The sequence below is a fragment of the Callithrix jacchus genome, chromosome 2, assembly GCF_049354715.1.
Source record: "Callithrix jacchus isolate 240 chromosome 2, calJac240_pri, whole genome shotgun sequence".
In the NCBI taxonomy this organism is placed as follows: Eukaryota; Metazoa; Chordata; class Mammalia; order Primates; family Cebidae; genus Callithrix; species Callithrix jacchus.
The window spans coordinates 130,625,568-130,643,600 of record NC_133503.1 but is presented as its reverse complement, the minus strand read 5'-3'; the positions used below and the strand labels follow the sequence as shown (position 1 = coordinate 130,643,600).

The window sequence follows — 18,033 nt, the reverse complement described above, 5'->3', positions numbered from 1 at the left end:
GATACCTTTGACACTCTTCTTTAAGCACTAGTTTTTCTTAGGCATATTAATCAACAAATTTTTACTAAGCATCTGTTGTACACCAGGTATTAGGTGAGGAATATGTTAAAGTAACCTGGAGAAATATCTGTTGGGAGACAATTCTTCATGGGTTTTGGGGTTATTGCGGCAGCTTTATTTCTGGATAACCTCTTTCAAAGATGTTTGCATGTGAACAGCCTTAAAAGGTTGAAATAGCATTTCCCTCCAGGGAAAAGAGCAGGATCTTTTTTTTTCAATCTAAGATGTTTCTCCAGTAATGTTTCTCTCCAAGGTAAAGGTTGGGGAGGTTAGCTATCAGCTCCTTTAAAAGACTGGGAGTTTAGGGTTGGGTGCAGTGGCTCCTGCCTATAGTCCCAGCACTCTGGGAGGTCAAGGCAGGTAGATCACTTGAGCCCAAAAGTTCAAGGTCAGCCTGGGCACCATGGTGAAACCCTGTCTCTACAAAAAAATACAAAAATTAGCTGGATGTAATGGCACATGCCTGTAGTCCCAACTACTCAGGAGGTTGCGATAAGAGGATCACTTGAGCCTGGGGAGGTCAAGGCTGCAGTGAAACATGATCATGCCACTGCACTCCAGCCTGTGTGACAGAGCAAGACCCTTTTTAAAAATAGGGGGGATGGGGCGAGCACAGTGCTTCATGCCTGTAATCCCAGCACTTTGGGAGACCAAGGTGGGCAGATCACCTCAGGTCAGGGGTTTGAGACTAGCCTGGCCAACATGGTGAAACCTTGTTCCTACTGAAAAAAACAAAAATTAGCCAGATGTGGTGGTGGTGCCTGTAATCCCAGCTACTCAAGAGGCTGAGGCAGGAGAACCACTTGAACCTGGGAAGTGAAGGTCTCAGTGAGCCAAGATCGTGCCACTGCACTCCAGCCTGGGCGACAGGGTGAGACTCCACCTCAAAAACAAGAAAGGAAAAAACAATTGGGCGTTTCTAAGTTCAGGTAAGTTCAGTGTTCCTTATCTGTGAGACAAATCCACAGTCTGTGCAGCATCTGCCCAAGCCCACCTTTCTATCCTCACTGCGGAGTCTCGGGGGTAAATGCACAGATGCAAACATGAGGCTCATGCTTCCTCTTCTGTGAATAATAACGCCCTTTATTTTTGACTCTCATGTCTTCTGGCAGAGCTTATAAAATTGTGTCAGGTTAATTAGTTAACTTGAAACTAAGATAAGAGCTCAGGCCATTTGTAGTTCTTGACCATGTCCAGCAACCAGCTGAATATGTGATCCTGAGTTCAGAAGCAGAGCCTGGCCTAAAGATACAAAAATTGGCCCGGTGCAGTGGCTAGCATCTGTAATACCAGCATTTTGGGAAGCTAGAGCAGGCAGATCACCTGAGGTCAGGAGTTTGAGACCAGCCTGGCCAATTTGGTGAAACTCCATCTCTACTAAAAATACCAAAATCAGCCAGATATGGTGGTGGGTGCCTGTAATCCCAGTTCCTTGGGAGGCTGAGTCCTCCCAAGAGGGGGTTCAATTGCTTGAACCCGGGAGGTGGAGGTTGCAGTGAGCCCAGATTGCACCACTGCACTCCAGCCTGGGCGACAGAGCAAGACTTCATTTCCAAAAATTAAAATTAAACAGTAGAGAGGGGGAAAACACATCTTATGCCCATTATAGTCTACTTTTGATCTGAAGAAATAAATTTAAGATTTACTGATCACCACACTCCAGGAGCAGAAAATACCAATGAAGGTAGTTGGGAATTCTCATCCAGAGAGTAGTATTCCTACTCTATTCTGGTTTTCCTTATTGAGAAATTTAAAACCATATTACACAAATGACAATGTGATCATTGGCTTGGCGCAGTGGCCTGTAATCCCCAGCACCTTGTGAGGCCAAGGCAGAAGGATCACTCCTGATCAGCCTAGGCAACATGGTGCAACTCCATCTCTACTAAAATTTTTTTAAAGCAATTTTTCTGAGTGTGGTGGCACACACTTATAGTTCTCAGTATTAGGAAGGCTGAGGCAGGAGGATCACTTAAGCCCAGAAAGTTGAGGCTGCAGTGAGCCCTGGTTGTACCACTGCACTCCAGCCTGGGTGACCCTGTCTCCAAAAAAACTCCCAAAATACCAAAACCATATTTAGTGAGTACTAAACAGTCAGATGCAAAAAGTCACAGAGCCTTATTTCCCTAAATCAAACTTAATCTGCTTTGAGGTGAAACTGAGGAATAAAGTCAACCTCAGTTAGTTAGGGGCTCCTTCTTTACCTCAATGGAATTACACAAGAATTCTGGGCTCCTGGGTCTCAGAAAATAGAGGGATAGGGCTGGCCCTCTATCCTAGGTGGTCGCTTTGGTGGCTCTGCAGAGCTGTTGTCTGATGGGCACTGAGGCTGCAAGCAGCTTTAAAGACAGTTCCCACCCGATCTTCCCCATTGACTTTAGAACATACCCACGTTCTCTGGTTCTCTGCCACCAGTTGGTCTCTGTAGTTTCCTGTTGCCTTTCCAGGCCCGAAAGAAGTTACAAACACTACCTCTTAGTCTTAGGTCATGCATCTCAGCCTTGGGATGAACACGTGATATACTACTACCAGTTGATTTTTAAAAATAACTCACCCAGTTTTTTTTTTTTTTTTTTAATTTTTTATTGGATTTTAGGTTTTGGGGTACATGAGCAGAGCATGCAAGACAGTTGTGTAGGTACACACATGGCAGTGTGTTTGCTTTCCTGACTCACCCAGTTCGTTCATATAACTCAGTAAATATCTTAGTCATATTTTTCATCCTTCTCTTTCAAAAATATATTTGTTAAAGAAAAGAATAACATTGTTCACATCTGTTTCTGGCTTCAGTGTAAGTGGTAAGTGGTAAGAGAATTAGGTCACCAACAGTTAGCTATTCTCTCAATAGATCTGTTCTAAGCCTGGTAGTATCTCTGTCATTTTGAGTCCTAGTATGAGTTTCCTGGTATAGAGCTGTCAAGCATTCAGTTCAGATGCTCCATAAAATAGTACTTATTTCTTGATAGTTAAGCATATGTATTCGTAAATTAAAATGTATATGTACATAGCTTTGAAGATATATGAACTGTGTCTAATTTTAGATGCAAAAACAAACTTACTGTTTTTTTGCTCTCCATTTGATTAGTAAGTCTTCCACCAACACTTTGTTTTGAGTCTTTGTGTGTCCTTGCTTATGAGATGGATCTGGATACAGTGTACTGATGGGTTTTGACTTTTTATTCAATTTACCTGTCTGTGTCTTTGACTGGGGCATTTAATCCATTTATATTTAGAATTAATATTGATATTTGTGAGTTTAATATTGTCATTTAATGCTAGCTGGCTATTTTGCCCATTAATTCTTCATTATGGAGATACTCTTTACCTTTTGGTAAGTATTTGGGATGACTGATACTGGTTGTTCCTTTCTAGGTGTAGTGCTTCTTTCAGAAGCTCTTATAAAGCAGGCCTGGGGGTGATGAAATCTCTGAGTGCTTGCTTGTTCATGAAAAATTTTATTTTTCTTCATTTATGAAGCTTAATTTGGCTAGATATGAGATTCTGGGTTGAAAATTCTTTTCTTTGAGGATGTTGAATATTGACCCCCACTCTCTTCTAGTTTGTAGGGTTTCTGCTGAGAGATCTGCTGTGAGTCTGATAGGCTTCCCTTTATGGGTAACCTGACCTTTCTCTCTAGCTGCCCTTAGAATTTTCTCCTTTATTTCAACCCTGGTGAATCGAACGATTATGTGTCTTGGGGTTGCTCTACTTGAGGAATATCTTTGTGGTGTTCTCTGTATTACTGGAGTTGAGTATTGTCCTGTATTACTAGGTTAGGAAAGTTTTCCTGAATAATATCCTGAAGAATATTTTCCAGCTTGGATTCATTCTCTTCATGACATTGAGGTACACCTATCAAATGTAAATTAGGTTTCTTCACCTAGTCCCATATTTCTTGGAGACTTTGCTCATTCCTTTTTACTCTTTCTTCTCTAATCTTGTCTTCTCATTTCATTTCATTAAGTTGGTCCTCGACCTCTGATATCCTTTCTTCTGCTTGATCAATTCGACTGTTAAAGCCTGTGCATACTTTGCGGAGTTCTCATATTGTATTCTTCAGTTCCATTAATTCACTTATATTCCTCTCTAAATTGTCTATTCTCATTAGAATTTCGTCAAACCTTTTTTCAAGGTTCTTAGTTTCTTTACATTGGGCTAGAACATGTTCTTTTAACCCACAGAAGTTTCTTATTATCCACCTTCTGAAGCCTAATTCTGTTAATGAGCACACTCGTTCTCCATCAGGCCTTGTTCCCTTGTCGATGAGGAACTGTGATCCCCTGTAGAGGGAAAGGCATTCTGATTTTGGGTATTCTCAGCCTTTTTACGCTGGTTTCTTCCCATTATTGTAAATTTATCCACCTGTCATCTTTGTAATTACTGACTTTCAAATTAGGTCTCTGAGTGGACATCCAACTTGTTGATTCCCAGCACCAGAATCTGAGCAACCCACTGTGCCAGCTAAAACAGCAGCGTTAAGATTCATGGTGCTTTTCTGCCTGGGAATCTCTGGTCTGGCAGAAATCTCCTTCTTGAGTCCCTTTATCAATCAGCTGAATGGGCGACTCTGCCTTCCTGGAGCTCCAAATGTTGACCGAAAGGGGACCCAGTCCCTCTTACTCTGCACCAAGAACTGCCGCACTGGGGTGCCAGCAAAACTGCCGTGCCAGCCACAAGAATCGCACTGACGACCTGTTCCTCTGCTGGGAATCTCCTGGTCCATGAGCAACAAAAATTCGTCTGAAAGTGTGGCATCCTCTCATTCTCTGCGCTTTCACTGGGAGCTACAATTCTGAGCCACTAATAATCGGCCATCCTGGATCTCTCTCCCTGCTTTTTTTTTTTTTTTTAAGAGATAAGAGTCTCACTCTGTCTTCCAGGCTGGACTGCAGTGGTACAATCCAAGTTCACTGCAGCTTTGAACTCCTGGGCTCAAGCAATCCTTCCACCTTAGTCTCCTGAGTAACTGGGACTATAGGCAAGCACTACCATATCCAGCTAATTCAATTTTTTTAATAGATATGGGGTCTTGCTATATTGCCCAGGCTGGTCTTGAACTCCTGGCCTCAAAGCAATTTTCCCTCTTTACAAAATGCTGAGATTATAGAAGTGAGCCAACAGGCCTGACCAAACTTATATTTTTGAAAACGTTTTTCTATTGAGCACTTTGTTAGCTAAAGGAAAAAAAAAAAAAGAAACCTAACAGAATCATAACTAGACCCTACTTGGATTTGAATTTAACTAACTGCATTGTTTATTTATGGCATAGTTATCACAACGGCATTTGAATTGGGATTATGGCAATGGATGCTACTTGTGATTATTGCATGTATTAGGGATTTTGATGAAGAACTGTGAAAATGCTTAGGCATGTTAAAGATACAGAATTTGGAGGGACCTCTGATATCCTGGGAAACTGAATTAGAATTCAAAATGACCCTGGAAAATTACATATGTGGGTGGAAATTTATGCTATATATATACCTGAACAGTTATAACAGGAATAAGTATGAGGTCATTTACTTGTGAAGGAAAAACATGTTTTAGAGAAGCATAATGAAGAAATAATGCTCTTGCACCATGTCACTTGAAAGATATTTTGGGAGATGCAGAGACATTGTGTAATACTATTGAAGTAATAGATCCCAAAATCTAAAAGTATAGCTACCCCTTATTCCAGATTCTATTAATGTAAACCCAAAAATATATCTGTCATTCAAAGATAGCAATATTTAATGATATATCTCATGTTAGTTTTTTATGCTTATTTTATTTTACATAGTGTAATCACACCATAGTCAACATTTGGTTACTTGTGTATGATTTGGGATTTTATGGATTAGCTACAGAAAAAAAATTTTTTTTATCACAGTTTAGCTTTTCTTTTATAACAAGCTAAGATATTAACCTCTGCCATTGATTGGTATTTGTCAAGAAATAGAAATAATTTTAATATAAAGAAAGTAACTGGGCTATCGAAAATTCAAATGTCTTTCAGAAAGCGAAATTGTCCTTGACATTATTATTTATTTCTTCACTACTTCTTGAGTACTTATTGTAAGCAAGGCACTATGTTAGAGTCAGTGAGAATCAGAAAGATAAGCAATAGATGTTTGTGCTCTGGAGGAGTCAAGGATTTGGTGAATTACAGCAATGTGACAAATATTTTGAATTATTGATTATTTTTCTCCTTGCACATATTGAGAAAAGACTTCAGATACTTTGGAAGACATTTGGTCCATTAAATTTTCTATTATTTCATATGTTTATTGAAATCAAGAAGAGATTTGTACAGCAGATCCAGTACTAAATCAAATATTAATGAAAAAGAATCTTAATGTAACTTGAGAAATAACTGCTAAAATAATTCTAGAGAGGATCTCATTTGTTTCTAACTGAATGGTTGGACTTAAGGAATCATCAACAGCTTCAAAATTTTGAATGTTAACAAATTTTGTTGATGGTTTTAAGAATTTAAATTACCTAGTAGCATGTTCTTCCAAATTTTTAAATATTTTACTATGAAAATCATATTGTTTTGATTGGGAAATAAGTGGGAAATAGCTTATAGGTTATAAATGGGAAATAAGCTATGTCCCACTCATACATAACCTGGATGGAAAAAATACCAGGAGCATATAACATTGAGCTATTTGTAGTTTACCTCTCAATGTCCATTGCTTTTTAATTGATCTTACTATAATAAACATTTTTAAACAAGGGAATCAATGTCCTAAGAGTAGCACATGATCTAGAATTCCTATATATGTAGTTAAACATTGGGTTTGAGAGTATTTTTAAAAAATAAGTAGCATGTGTTTCTTTTAAAACAGCTATATTTCAAGAAAACAACTAAAATTATTTTCTGAAAAGAAAGTACACTTGTTACAAATTCATTTCTGGTCCAAGACCAGTTTTGTTGTCCAGAACAGGAATTAGAAAAATAGCCATGGCTCTGATGACCACCAGAATGAGTGACTCAGTTCTGAAGCAACAGACCATAACTTGTAACTCTACGTCTTCTGAAACAAGTATGTTTCAAAGTAATACAAGATGAGTGAAAATCCACAATTTTTGTTTGTGTATTATTAACTAACACTCATACTTTATTCAGATTTTCTTTGTTTTTAATCTAATGTCCTTTTTCGGTTCCAGGGTCCCCCATTACCTTTAGTTGTCATGTCTCCTTAGGCTTCTCCAGTATATTAGTCCATTTTCATACTGCTGTAAAGACCGCCAGAGACTGAGTAATTTGCAAAGAAGGAGGTTTAATTGACTCGCAGTTCAGCATGACTGGGGAGGCCTCAGGAAACTTATAATCATGATGGAAGGCAAAAGACAAACAAGGCACCTTCTTCATAAGGTAGCAGGAAGAGGTGCAAGTATCGGAAATGCCAGATGCTTATAAAATCATCAGATCTCATGAGATTCACTCACTATCACGAGAACAGCATGGGGAAGCCACCCCCATAATCCATTTACCTCCACCTGATCCTGCCCTTGACAAATGGGGATTATAATTCACCATAAGATTTTGGGTGGGGACACAGCCAAACTATATCATCCTATGATCGTTTTTAGACTTTCAGTGTTTTTGATAAACTTGAAAGTATTGAGAAGTACTGGTCAGTTATACTGTGGGACATCCTACTATGGGACTTCATCTGCTGGTTTTCTCATTGGGTTAAATTGGGTTATGAGATATGAAAGGCGATTACAGAGGTTAAAAAATGCCATTTTCAGAAGGGCATGCTGGCTTATGCCTGTAATTCCAGCACTTTGGGCGGCCAACATGGGTGGATTGATTGAGTCCAGGAGTTCAAGACAAGACTGGGCAACACAGTGAGACCCTTTACAAAATCTTTACAAAAAATACACATCTTCACAAAAAATATTTACAAAAAAATACAAAAATTAGCTGGATGGGGTGATGCACCTGTAGTCCCAGTTATATGGGAGGCTGAAGCAAGAGGATCACTTGGGCTGGGGAAATCAAGGCTGCAGCAAGCTGTGATTGTGCCACTGTACTTCAGCCTGGGTGACAGGGCAAGGCCCTGTCTTTAAAAAAAAAAAAAAAAAAGGAGATTACTACTAAATGTTAGAGTGGATTTAGAGAAAGTTTTCATTTATCTAGACTAGCAGATGAATGAGTCACAATACATAATACGCATGTATTATTTTCAAAAGAGTAAAACATTTTTAAAAACTTGCTTCTATTGTTATACACACTATCTTTTTTCTTTTTTTACAATTTACAAGGCACATCAGGACTTTGCAATGACTGCATTAGGGTCATCAAGAAGAGTGACAATTTAATTCAATCAATAAGTAACAGGTGTTTGTTGACTTGAACAACAGATAGTCCCACATTTTACTAAAGATGTAGAAAGTATAAAAATTTTACATAACTTTATGCTAAATATATTACTACCAGAAATTCAATAAAATAATTAGCTAATTTTGTGTTATCTCATTTACTGACTCCAACCCCTCTCATTCTCAAAAACCTGGTTATTTGGATGTTTTCATCTTTGGAATGTTGGATGTAAAAGGAATTATTCTGTCAGTCTTCCCAAGGATCTTCAGTGATTTTTGCTATAGACATTGCAAGTATGATCGTCTTTAGAGCATTGAAAAAGCAGCTCTAAGAAGAACAATTGCTAAAAAAATAGTATTCGGTACAAAAGGATAATGAACTATCAACTGATAGGCTGTTCTTGAGGGATTCCTGTTTTCCTACTTAACAACAACTGTCTTAACACCGAGAAGAACTAGTGATGTGTAGGTTTGGATCACAGCTAAAGACCAAAATTGTTAACATTTATTTTGTAAAAAGACAGTGAGTAGTCTCTTGGTATGAACAATTTTGCATATGAAACTCATGACTATAATCAATGGGTAGGAGTTGCTTTCACTCTGTCTTAGTACATTTCAACTGGCACAAAAAAATACCATTAACCGGGCAGCTTACAAACAACAGAAATTTACTTCTCACAGATCTGGAGGGTGAGAAGTCCAAGATCAAAACACTGGCAGATTCTGGTGAGAGCTTTCTAATTTACAGACAGTGCCTTCTCACTGTGCCTTCGCGTGGTGGAAAGGAGGAGCAAGCTTCCGTGGGCCGATTTTATAAGAGCACTAATTCCATGAGAGCTCTGCCCTCATGATCTAATCGTCTCCCAGAGGCCCTACCTCATAATGCTATCACACTGGGGATTAGTTTTCAACATATGAATTGATCTGTGTGTGTGTGTAGGGGGGGGAGAAGTTGGGGGGGTGGGAACACATTCAGACCATAGCACTATTTTTGGAACATTTCTGTTCATAAACTTGCCATCAGATATTTATAGTTTGTGGTTAAAATTTATGTGAACTTAGAAGAAGGGCCTATTTGAGTTGGCATAGGAATATCATTTTATTTCTATGCCAGGACCAAAAGCTGAAATCTGAATGCACCTTTCTCTGCCTGTTTTGTCAAAGCCAAAGTGAACTACTTATTAAAAACTGGGGTGGGGTGCGATGCCTCACACCTGTAATCCCAGCACTTTGGGAGGCTGAGACAGGTGGATCACCTAAGGTCAGGAGTTTGAGATCAGCCTGGTCCATGTGGTGAAACGCCATCTCTACTAGAAACATAAAAATTAGCTGGGTGTGGTGGCATGTACCTCTAGTTCTAGCTACTTGGAAGGCTGAGGCAGGAGAATGGATTGAACCCAGAAGTCAGAGGTTGCAGTGAGCCCAGATTGTGCCACGGCACTCCAGCCAGGCAACAGAGCGAGACTCTGTTTCAAAAAAAAAAAGAGATTGGGAACTATATTTCAAATACGGCTATATCAATGCCCTTTAGCCAAAAGTCACTAGGGATATGCTCACAGTTAAACAAAGTGAATTTATCACTCACTGCAGTAAGGGAGAGCAGACACTCAGGGAACTGTAAGATATTGCAGCACAAGAGTGTTGGAAAAACTTTCTAGGATTTGGGCTTTTGTTAGGTGATTTTGAAGGGTTTAAGGAAGCCAGGTTTGCTCTCCACTGGAGATTCTCAGGATGTAGGTGAATTCTATGATTAGATATCTTACCATATTTTATCAAAGAGAAGGGAAGACCAGACCTATGCTAAAGGTGTAATTGGTTTAAAAAAAAAAAGCAGCAGGCACTTATATTAATATTTGCCAGGATAGGGAGATATTTGGTATTTTGAGGCTTGGGCAATGTTCATGCTTTGTCTGTATTCAGACATGATTATGGGAAGCCTTATTTTTGTCTTTATCCATCACAGTCACAGAATGACTTTATATGAGGTTGATGTTCTGTGAAATTGTTTCAGTTTCACAGGAAAACACTGGTCTAACTGCCAGTGCCAGGCCAGCTTATGATGTCAAGGGGCGTGTTTCTCTTTCTCAGCTACTATTTTCATTAATTGGCTAAAGTAACACTCATTTCAAAGGTTGCTTCCAATATTCTCCATGTTTTATTTGAAATTCAAAACAGACATCATTACATTTCCATGGGTCTGCTAAATTATTGCACTTTTCATGGTCAACCTCAGAATTAAATCTTTATCATGAAGTTCTAAATTTAAGAATCAAAGAGTATCCATTTTTCATTCCTCATTTTACAACATTTTGATCTGTATAGAGTGGCAATCCAGTAAAACATCAATATGTCTCAGCACCCTGTCTTAGTTTTATAGTATTGGAAATTCAGTGTATTAGACCATCCACATGAGATTGGGTTCCAGGGAATATATGCACCCTAACCAAAAACACAGGAGACTAATTTAGCTGCAAGAATGCTAATGTGTCAATTCACAATAGGAAGCATAACCATCAAGAGTTTTAATAGTTAACTCTTACTGAGTGCCTACTATGGTAAGCATGTGACATGAATTAGGCCATGAAACCTTCACAGTGGCCTAATGTGGGATTCAGTGGGTCATTTGGAAGACACTAGACTAACCGTCTCTATCTGATCCTCCTTTAGGAGTCTTCTAATTCTCCTAACTTCTCTCTCAATCTCTCCCTTTCTCTCTCTCTCTTATTCCCAAGTCTCATTCCCAAGAGTTGTTGCATCTGCTAACAGTTTCATGCTTTTGCAATACTCATTTCTCCCCTGGTATATTTTCTCATAATTTAGACAAACATAGTTGAGGTGGGGGATGTTAAAAACTGAGAGGTTCTTTTGCACTTCCCTTTCTTTGGAAAAAAAAAAAACCTCAAAGATGTCTAGAATGTTATATTACTTATTTTTATTTATGTAATCATGAATTCTATGGTTACTACAGATTAGATATTAAATGTGTTGGTGTTTTATGTTAGTCTGACTTGAAACTAGGCTCATAAATATAATAGTCTTACAGTAATCTCTTTTTTATTAAAAAAATCACATGCATCAGCTTAATATATTTTGCTCTATATTTGCTCAGTCATGTATCTCTAATGCTTCAAGATCAGGTTTAATTAGTTGATCCAGAAGATTCATCTATATTAGAGTCTGGGTTTGGGGTTGGGGAAGAGAAAGTAGTTTTGTTCTTGTTTTATTACAATACATGCTTAGGGTTAAAAAAAAAAACCGAAAGTGCAAAAGAAACAGAGCACAAAGAATAAACAAAACACAACAAACCATAATCGTGCTGTTAAAAACTGAGAGGTTCTTTTGCACTTCCCTTTCTTTGAAAAAAAAAAAAACACTCAAAAGATGTCTAGAATGTTATATTGTCTTTATTTTTGCAATCATGAATTCTATGGTAACTGCAGATTAGATATTAAATGTTTTGGTATTTTATGTTAGTCTGACTTGAAACTAGGCTCATAAACATAATAATCTTACAGTAATCTCTTTTTTGTTTACAGGAAATTTAACTTCCTGTATCATAAATTGTCTTTTCATAGCCTTTTTCCATTGTATACTAGAGCCTTCATGTTTTCCTTATCAATTTGCAGGGCTAGTTTTGTGGGCCCATACCTGTGTATTCACCCTGGGTCCCATGCTTACAAGGGCCTCGAACTTGGTTTAATGCTCTGCTGTTGCCACCTTGAAGTTGTTAACAATTTTAGGACTAAAGTTTGAGCTCCACAAATTATGGGGCACCACAAATTATATAGCGAGTCCTGTCAGTTTCTATCTATTAGCTTTATATATAATAAGAGTACCAGCTTTGATTACATGTTACAATAAACAATTTTTTCTTCAGCTTTTGTTTTCTGTGAACAAAAGTACTCATTGTAAATCTTAAATTTTATAAAGTATATAGTATAGAAAGTAAAAGTGGCTAATAATTCCATGTCTGACAACCCCACCGTTAAGTTTTGTGTTACGTATCCTTATCCAAATTTTAAACTATTTTTTACAGTAGTGGCTACAACTCTCCAGTTGGTCGTGAGCTGTTTGAGCGCAGGATAATCACGAGTCCACAGAGTTGCCTGCTTGACAATCATCTGCTTCTCCACCCTTTTCTAAAGGAAAACTCCACATCCTTCTTCCATCGAAACAGGAACTTTCTTCCTGTGGTGAATATGATACAGTTTCATTTACCACACTTTATGTTCAAAGTGTATTTATTTACCTTCAAACGCTTTTTACTACATCATTTTGTTTTCCTTGTTCTGAATTTTCAATTTGTGAGAATTATTTGGGTGTCTTGGGATGGAATACACTGTCAGTATAATTTTTCTCCACTAAAATGAATGAAAATACTTTTTCATTTAATGACAAGATCTTCAGGAACAATTTAAAGTCATTAATTGAGGCCTAGGTATTATTTTATTTATATATTCTGTGAAATGAACAATCCATTTTCTATCCTGCCTTTATCAAGGGCAATATATCTTGGACATCTTTCTATGAGAGTATATACAACTGTATAAGAAAAGATGTAAGACAAATTTTTGTACGTAATCTTGTTTAATGCAAATAAGCTTTAATTAGTATTTGTTCTCAAATCTCCTTTCTAGTGTTAATATGCTGCTGTGCATGCCTTTCTTCTAGGCCCTTTTTAATTTTTTTTTTTTTTTTTGAAACAGAATCTTGCTCTATCAGCTGGAGTGCAGTGGCATGATCTCAGCTCACTGCAACCTCTGTCTCCTGGGTTCAAGCTATTCTCCTGTGTCAGCCTCACAAGTAGCTGGGACTACAGATGTGCACCACTATGACTGGCTAACTTGTTTTATTTTTAGTGGAGATGAGGTTTCACTCTGTTGGCCAGTCTGGTCTTGAACTCCTGACCTCGTAATCCACCCACCTCAGCCTCCCAAAGTGCTGGGATCACAGGCGTGAGCCACTGAGCCTGGTGGCCCTTTTTAGTGTAATATGATTCGTGGCTTCTGGGCTTATCATATGTATCTAGTAACTTGTGAGTTACAGAATATGCAAAGATTGGTGGTATATGATTTGCTTGCAATACAATGTAGTTTTGCTCAAAGAATATGACCTTTACATTTATGGGGGGGAGTTACAGAGTGCTGGTTCTTCTAATGGCTGTTTGCCATTTTGCTTCAAATCGTATAAGGCTTGGTGCCCAAATCAGTCTCTCAAGATTCCTCTCTGTAGATAAGTGAAAGAAGCTATAACTCACATTTGAAGCTGTGTGCTTCCTCTCACTATTCTGACTGTGCAGTCCATTTTTATGCTTAGGATAAGTTAAACAAGAGAGTCTTAGTGTGCTTAAACCTCATCATAAGCTGCTTTGCTTCGTGGTCCAGGAATTGTGGTTTCTTTCACTTCCCTGCCCTGCTCTGCCTGCTTAACTCTTTAAGAACAATACCTTCTAAATCCCTTGGTACCTGATCATGACCACAAATCCGTAGTCAGGGATAATTTAAACTTTCCCTTTTCCATGCCACTAGAGAAATCGTTTGCTTATTCTATGGACTACAAATATTATAGGAGTGAGGAGCAAGTATATAATGTATTTTTTAAATCAAATTCTGCAACCTTTCTTCCTCCCCTTTCTCCCTCCTTTCTCCTTTCCTTCCTTTCTTTCTCCCCTCCCTCCTTTCCTCTTTCCTTCCCTCCTTCCTTTCTTCTTTCCTTCTCTTCTTTCCTTTTTCCCCTCCCTTCCTCCTTTCTTCTTTCCTTCCTTCCCTTCCTCCTTCTTTTTTTCTCTCTCTTTCCTTCCTCCTTCCCTCCCTCCCTTTCTTGTTTCTTTCCTTCCTTTCTCACTGTCTCTTTTCTTTTCTTTCTTTTTTTTCTTTTCTTTTAGATAGAGATGGGGTTTCACTATGTTGACCAGGCTGATTGTGAACTTGTGAACTTGTGAACTTGTGGACTCAAGTGATCCACTCACCTCAGCCTGCCAAAGTGTTGTGATGACAGGCATGAGCCACCGTGCCTGGCCCATTCCACATTTTTTACTTGTATATATATATATTTCTCACACACACACACACACACATATACATATATATGTATATATATGCACACATTTATCTTCAATTGTACATTTGTTCTATATGATTTAACTGCAACCTTTATCTTATTTTATTTTAATTAATTATTTATTTTTGAGACAGAGTGTTGCTCTGTTGCCCAGACTGGAGTGCAGTGGCATGACCTCAGCTCACTGTAACCTCCACTTCCCGGGTTCAAGTGATTCTCCTGCCTCAGCCTCCTGAGCAGCTGGGACTACAGGTGCCTGCCACCACGCATGGCTAATTTTTTAATTTTTAGTAGAGGCAAGGTTTCACCATGTTAGCCAGGCTGGTCTCAAACTCCTGACCTCAAATGAGACACCCACCTCGGCTTCCCAAAGTGCTAGGTTACAGGCATGAGCCACCATGCCCAGTCTATTTTTTCTTTTAATTTTTTGAGACAGAGTCTTGCTTTGTTACCCAGGCTGGAGTGCAGTGAAGCAGCATGGCATACTGCAGCCTCAAATTCCTAGGCTCAAACGTCCTCCTGCCCAGCCTCCCAAGAAGCTGGGACTACAGGCACACACGACCACATGTGGCTATTCTTTATATTTTTTGTAGAAACTGGGTCTCACTATGTTGCCTAAGCTGGTCTTTAACTCCTAGGCTCAAGTGATCCTCCCACCTCACTTCCCAAAATGCTGGGATTACAGGTGAGAGGCACCACACCTGACTGAAAGCTTTATTCAATTCATATTTTTTCCATCTTATCAGCTCACATTTTCTTGTTAGTATTCATTTGCCCGCTTTTTCTTCTCAATCAAAATCTGTACCTATAAAATCAACTTCTTTTTTTTTGCTGTCCTAAACACATTCCTACAGTTTGTTTGAGAAGCACTTTGCATACTTTTTCTTTTTTTGAGACAGAGTCTTGCTCTGTTGCCAGGCTGGAATGCAGTGGTGCAATTTTGGCTCACTGCAACCTCTGCCTCCCGGGTTCAAGAGATTCTTGTGCCTCAGCCTCCCAAAGTAGCTGAAATTACAGGTGTCCACGAGCACACCACACTGAATTTTATATTTTTAGTAGAGACAGGGTTTCCCCATGTTGCCAGGCTGGTCTGGAACTCCTAACCTCAGGCAATCCACCTGCTTCAGCCTCCCAAAGTGCTGGGCTTACACGTGTGAGCCACCATGCCCGGCTCCATACACTTTTAAACATGAGATTGTTCGCAGACAAAATCTAATGATGAGCTGTTTTATAGCATGGATTTAGTTAATTGAAAAGTACAGCATTTATTTTTAGCAAATAAATCAGCAAGAACAAGGAAGCTATTTTATTCAGGCCAAATGTGAAATCAAGGTTATAGATGGCCTTTGCATATAATTTATATCTGTATTTGTTTTGTCTGTAAAGTGTGGGGAACATTCTAACTCATTCACATTCTGGCAGATATTTAATAGCTTGATTTTCTTGATACTCTTCAATTAAGCAGATGGCAGAGGAAGCTTTATTCTGAGGTCTCTACAAAATGAGTTCTCTGGTAGCATAAGTATCAATTTGTTGGTAACCTCCAGGATATTTCTGTATAACACATTGAGAATTCAGTTGGTTTTATATATCATAGTTTTATTTTTTAATTAATTAATTTTTATTTTATTTATTTATTTACTAATTTCTTTTGAAACAGAGTCTTGCTCTGTTGCCTAGCCTAGAGTGCAGTGGTGTAATCTTGATTCACTGTAACCTCTGCCTCCCAGGTTCAAGTGATTCTCATGCCTCAGCCTCCTAAGTAGCTGGGATTACAGGTGTACACCACCCTGCTCAGCTATTTTTTGTTGTTGTTGTATTTTTAGCAGAGACAGGGTTTTCCTATGTTGGCCAAGCTGGTCTTGAACTCTTGTCCTCAAGCAATCTGCCTACCTTGGCCTCCTAAAATGCTGGAATTACAGGCATGAACCACTGCACCTGGTGCTAAATCATAGTTTTAATGTAAAATTCTAATGAAATATTTGTGAACCTCTAGAGTACCTCCTTAGAATCAGGATTTGGGCTGAACATCATGGCTCATGCCTGTAATCCCAGCATTTTGAGGGGCTGAGGTGGGCAGATCACTTGAAGTCAGGAGATCAAGACCAACCTGGCCAAAAGGTGAAATCCCATCTCTACTAAAAATACAAAAATTAGCTGGGTGTGGTGGTGAGCGTCTGTGGTCCCAGCTACTCGGGAGGCTGAGGCAGGAGAATTGCTTGAACCTGGGAGGCGGAGGTTGCAGTGAGCTAAGATTGAGCCACTTCACTCCATCCTGGGTGACAGAGCGAGACTCTGTCTCAAAGAAAGCCAACAAAAACAAAAACAGGATTCCACAGAACTCAGTTTGAAAACCAGAGGCCTAGAGTACTAGACCATTAAGCCAAGAATCTGTATTTGTCACTCAAATTTCCTGGGCTTCAGAGGCAGTCTTTCTCACATCAGATTGTGTCAGGTTTTAAAATTTTTTTAAGTACTTTTTTGTTTTTTTTAAGCAATAGGGTCTTGCTCTGTCACCCAGGTTAGAGTGCAGTCACATGATCATAGCTCATTGCAGCCTTGAACTCCTGGGCAATCAAATGATTTCCCTGCCTCACCCTCCTGAGTAGCTGGGACTATAGGCACACACCACCACACTTGATTATTTATTTATTTATTTATTTATTTATTGTAGAGACAGGGCCTCACTTTGTTGCTCAGGCTGGTCTGGAACTCCTGGCTTCAAGTGATCCTCCCCATATGGCCTCCCAAATTTCTGGGATTATAACTGTAAGCCATCTCAAATGGCCAAGTACATTTTATAATAAAGGATTAGCAATGTAACATTATATGTTGGAAAAAGCTTGAAATTAGAGAATGTTCATTGTACTTACTATTAGTAGAAGGCATGCTATATACCACACACTCTGATAAGTACTTTATAAGTGCTATCCAATTTAATTTTCTCCATGAAGAGCTATTCTGTGGAGTAGCTACTACTATTAGCCGTTTCTGTGTTGTCCAGGTTAGAGTGTAGTGGCTATTGACAGTTATGATCATTGCATGCTACAGCCTGGAACCCCTTAGCTCAAGTGATCCTCAGGCCTCTGCCTTTTGAGTAGCTGGGACTACAGGCATAAGCCATGATGTCTGGCAGCCCTATTTTAAAAAATCAACTTTTAAGTTCTGGGGTACATATGCAGGATGTGCAGGTTTGTTACATAGGTAAACATATGCCATAGTGCGTTGCTGCACAGAGCAACCCATCACCCAGGTATTAAGCCCAGTACCTATTAGCTGTTCTTCCTAATGTTCTCCCTCCCCCACACCCATCCTCAACAGACCTCAGTGTGTGTCATTCCCCCCATGTGTTCATGTGTTCTCATAGTTCAGCTTCCACTTGTGGTGGAACATGTGGTGTTTAGTTTTCTGTACCTGCATTAGTTTGCTGAGAATAACGGTTTCCAGCTCCATCCATGTCCCTGGAAAGGACATGATCTGATTTCTTTATATGGCTTCATAGTATTCCACAGTGTATACGTACCACATTTTCTTTATTCCGTTGACTGTTGATGGGCATTTGGGTTGATCCCATATCTTTGCTACTGTGAATAGTGC

General features: G+C 39.0%; 1 protein-coding gene across 2 annotated transcripts in view; it reads left to right on the top strand.

The window, feature by feature from the left end:
* SPZ1 (spermatogenic leucine zipper 1) overlaps window positions 1–18,033 on the top strand; it is a 34,692-nt gene that overhangs the window by 14,390 nt on the left and 2,269 nt on the right. The window contains exon 2 of one of the 2 annotated variants that reach the window (XR_013532260.1): window positions 12,413–12,569. The exons of the other annotated variant lie outside the window; for it this stretch is intronic. The gene's annotated coding sequence lies outside the window, so the exon portion shown is untranslated. The remainder of the gene's footprint in view (window positions 1–12,412; window positions 12,570–18,033) is intronic. 2 annotated transcript variants of the gene reach the window in all.